The sequence below is a fragment of the Oratosquilla oratoria genome, chromosome 42 (genome assembly GCF_046742065.1).
Source record: "Oratosquilla oratoria isolate Oo_2021 chromosome 42, ASM4674206v1, whole genome shotgun sequence".
Taxonomy (NCBI): Eukaryota; Metazoa; Arthropoda; class Malacostraca; order Stomatopoda; family Squillidae; genus Oratosquilla; species Oratosquilla oratoria.
Genome location: NC_134818.1, coordinates 2,010,934 through 2,015,933, shown reverse-complemented (window position 1 = coordinate 2,015,933; position 5,000 = coordinate 2,010,934).

Sequence of the window (5,000 nt, the reverse complement as noted above, 5' to 3'; positions counted from 1 at the left end):
TCATCTCTGTTCCTGTACCCACCATTAATATAACCTCGTCTTGTGATCATCAATGTCACGTTGACAGGGAGTGAGTCCGAGGACGATGAAAGAGGGGCGGTGCTAACGGTGGTATTCTTAAAAAAATATTTCCTTACATAAATCTTATATAAATCCTTTGAAGGAAAAGATTTATATATATATATATATATATATATATATATATATATATATATATATATATATATATATATATATATATATATATGCATATGCATATAGAGCACAATACTTTTCATTTTTTGGGCCTTGCACTATATTCGAAATTATTCAGACTAATCTTGACTCAGAAAAGAATGTTGATGACTTTGAACTTCCACTATTCCTTAGTTCTTCTGTCCTCCTCAGTTCTCTCCTTACTCTACACGACTCCATCTCCTCCCAAGGACAGAAGCGCTGGTTACTGCAGACACGAAACCAAAATCTGGACAATTGGGAGAATAATACTTGCGACTCTTGTCTACTGTCACTGTCAGTCACTGTCACTGTCAGTCACTGTCACTGTCCAGTCACTCACTGTTATTCATTCACTCTATTATTCAAAATCTCACTTTCGTGTTCTCGTTCTCTCGTTCTCACTTTCGGGATGATCTGCAGCGTTCATTCCAGTTCCTGGACCCTCTGGATTCCAGTAAAACCATCCTCCTTTTCGTTCCATCAGTGCTCAGTATTCACCTCACAGTCTTTATTCTGGCTGCCGTCAAGGGATTTTTCTCTCCTTCGTTGAGAGAGTTTCTCCGGGAGATGGCTGCTGCCCGGGGGGGGGGGGACCATGAGGGCGAAAACCCTTGGGCTATGGGTGCCTACTCTTTAGCCACCCAGGCTAGACAGCCCACACCCACGCCTACCCTCAGCCAAACTAGACAGCCCCCATCCACCCCTACCTCCACCCAGACATGTTGAGTGGATATACAGGAAGTTGTAGTGTAATGGAAGTAATGGATTGTATAAGGTATCGTCTAAGCTTGACAGGGCCCAAACATACTGACTGATCAGATCATTACCAACTGTACCCGGGACTAAGTAGACTTATTTGCATCCGGTTCCAAGTTTTCGAAGTGAAAAAAAAAATATTCAGGTCGGTTTCGACCGTGCTTCTCATGCTACGCACCACATCCTAATTCATCAACTAACGATAACTCTGAAGTGCCCAGGAAGACCGAGTACAAAGGGCAAAGGTGAGGGCCTCGGCCCATGTTCAACGCCTGAGGCGAGCTATTGTTCTTCACTGTATTCCATGTCTGAGATATGCTCAACAGACGGAAATTGATCAAACTGTCCGGAAATAAATTCAATTTGGAAATAGGTAGAAACAACTTTGCCAACCGTGTAGTTAATGAATGGAATAAACTTCCTGCACAGGTAGTGCAATGTAGTTCAGTTCGAAGCTTTAAGAATCATTTAGATAAATACCTAAGTAAGATGCTGTAATGATTATGATTTATCTTATATTATTTGTTTTTGTTTTGTTATCATTTGTCTGTCTGATTTTCATTTATAATTAGTTATATGTCAATTTATCATTATTTACTATTTACCTGTTTGTTTATTATTTAACTATACCTATGCATTTATTTATGTATTTTACTTATTTACATTATTATAGTTTTTATTTATTATTTTATTATTAATATGATTTTTTTTCGCATCCGACCTAGATATGGATCAAAAGGTCTCCTGTCGGCATGCTCCGCCTTTGTAATCCTTTGTAACTAATTGATAAGTAGATAAATACGTAAGGTCAAATCAAGTTAAATTAAAAGTGATTTAGCTTGATCGAATAGAATTTAATTGCACTGTATTCAGTTGTATTGTGTTGTATAATATTATTTTTTCGAGGTCGGAATTTCTCCTCTCGAAGTCGGAATTTCTCCTCTCGAAGTCGGAATTCCTCCTCTCGAAGTCGGAATTCCTCCTCTCGAAGTCGGAATTCCTCCTCTCGAAGTCGGAATTCCTCCTCTCGAAGTCGGAATTCCTCCTCTCGAAGTCGGAATTCCTCCTCTCGAGGTCGGAATTTCACCTCTTGAAGTCGGAATTCGTCCTCTCGAAGTCGGAATTCGTCCTCTCGAAGTCGGGATTCCTCCTCTCGAAGTCGGAATTCCTCCTCTCGAAGTCGGAATTCCTCCTCTCGAGGTCGGAATTCCTCCTCTCGAGGTCGGAATTCCTCCTCTCGAGGTCGGAATTTCACCTCTTGAAGTCGGAATTCGTCCTCTCGAAGTCGGAATTCGTCCTCTCGAAGTCGGAATTTCACCTCGAAGTCGGAATTTCACCTCGAAGTCGGAATTCCTCCTCTCGAGGTCGGAATTCCTCCTCTCGAGGTCGGAATTCCTCCTCTCGAGGTCGGAATTTCACCTCTTGAAGTCGGAATTCGTCCTCTCGAAGTCGGAATTCGTCCTCTCGAAGTCGGAATTCGTCCTCTCGAAGTCGGAATTCCTCCTCTCGAAGTCGGAATTCGTCCTCTCGAAGTCGGAATTCGTCCTCTCGAAGTCGGAATTCGTCCTCTCGAAGTCGGAATTCGTCCTCTCGAAGTCGGAATTCGTCCTCTCGAAGTCGGAATTCGTCCTCTCGAAGTCGGAATTCGTCCTCTCGAAGTCGGAATTCCTCCTCTCGAAGTCGGAATTTCTCCTCTCGAAGTCGGAATTCGTCCTCTCGAAGTCGGAATTCGTCCTCTCGAAGTCGGAATTCGTCCTCTCGAAGTCGGAATTCGTCCTCTCGAAGTCGGAATTCGTCCTCTCGAAGTCGGAATTCCTCCTCTCGAAGTCGGACTTTTCAGACTCGTCTCGACGTTGGACTCTTTCGTTCCGAGTCGACGTCACTCCCTCCGGAGGTCGTTTTTCTCTTCGCGCCAGAAGTTCCCCCAGGAGACTCTTCCTGTGCGCGACGCAATGTAATAAGAGCTTATCGCATTCAGTCTCACAGCAAACAGAAAATTTTCTGCCAGATCCCAAAAGCGAAATTTGGATTTTGGAGAGCGCTGGACCATTTCGCTTTTTTTTTTTTTTTTTTAAGTTTCCAAGCAGGGCCGTTGTTGATTCCTTCAGCATACGATTCTATCTGAGCTGAATAGAATTGTCTGGTGAAAACAGGGGTTAGTCATTTGATAAGCGAATTTTTCCCAGTTAAGGAAAAAAAGACATCACCTCTCCTTAGCCAGAATGAAATGTTGAAAGATAACCACATAACTTTGTAGATTGGGGCTTCTTCCCAGTTGAGTGAAATCGCCTGGAGTTAACCAGAATAAAAACAACTCATGCATTGGCAGGGAGTCTACCCAGGAGGCGCTTAGCTGTGACTGAGGTAGTCACTTCCTTTGCCCCCTGTGTTTGGACAGCCGGGACAGTCACAGTCTCCGGTAGTTCTGTGCCTCCATCCAGACACACCAGACCGTGTCTGCGTGTGTCTGTCTGTCTGTGTGTGCTTCTGTCTGTATCTATATTTATATCTATATATCTCTGTATCTGTCTCAGTCTTTCTGTCTGCCTGTCTATCCTCCTCCTCCTCTTCTTCCTCTTTCTCCTGACCCTTCTTCCTTCTGACTCCTGTTTCCTTCTCCGCCTCCACTCCTCCTCCTCCCATCCTCCCCCTGTTTCTTACCATTCTCATGCCAGTCCCTTGACGCCATATACTTTCTTCATCTTCTCATTCATGCTTCTCTTTGTTCCTTTAATCTCTCCCCTCCTCCTCCTCCTCCTCCTCCTCCTCCTCCTCCTCCTCCTCCTCCTCCTCCTCCTCCTCCTCCTCCTCCTCCTCCTGCTCTTCCTCCTCTTCCACCCCTCCTTGATAACACCCCCCTCCATCCCCTACCCTCCCCATGGTAAACAAACACCCCCACCCCCACCCCCACCCCACAAAGTCCCCGAGACCTTTTGGCTTATACATACTGACGTTTGCAGGTTTAATCTTGAAAGACGAATTACTCAACCGTAGAGATTTTATTTTCCTGCGTGGTGGAAAATGTGGCGGCAGGCTCCGAGGGTTGAAAGCAGTGTTTATTCATTAAATGAATGAACTGAAAAGGGTAATGGAAATTTAGTGGTCGGGGAGTAGCTGGTTGTTAAATGAGTGGCCGGGAAATGTGTGTCCGGGAAGTATGTGGCTGAGAAATGTGTGTCCGGAAAATGAGTGTCGGAAAATGAGTGTCCGGAAAATGAGTGTCCGGGAAATGTGTGGCCGGGAAATGTTTGTCCGGGAAATGTTTGTCCGGGAAATGTGTGGCCGGGAAATGTGTGGCCGGGAAATGTGTGGCCGGGAAATATGTGGCCGAGAAATGTATGTCCGGGAAAAATGTTGCCGAAAAATATGTGGTCAGGGTTACAATAATAATGATTCAAAAAACTGTCGAAAATGAATCAATCATAGAACAAGTTATTGAAATTCTGTTGTCTCAGGATAAACTGTCAGGGAAATGAACAGTAAAGCAAACGGCCGTAGAACAAACGATCAGAACATATACGACCGGAAGATAACCATCCAGAACATAAGATTCAAAAAAAAAAAAAAAAAAAAATTAACTGGATCACAAGCGGCCGTCGAGTAAACACCAAGAGGACTTGGCAGAAGGTTTCAGTGATCAAGTGCCTCTAAAGCGGCCCATACACGATCAATTATATTGCGCAATTTCATTGTCAATTCAGAGTATTGACAATGAAATTGCGCAATATAATTGATCGTGTATGGGCCGCTTAAGACGATCCCTTAAAGGAGGAAGAAAAGAAAAAAAAATGGCATCTTTGATTTGGTGTCTGGCAGTGTCTCACCTCAGTGAGATCACAAACAAAGACTTTCCGAACCAGAAGACAATCCTTAAAGGCCAAGGCTCGATGTTCAGTACTGGCAAGATGGAAGTAACCATCTTCACCCTAACTGCTTGCCTGCCTGCCTGTCTGCCTGCTGTCTCTTTGCCTACTTGAATTCTTCCATGTCTGTTTAATTTTGTTTAATTTTCTACTTGTGGCGCCTGC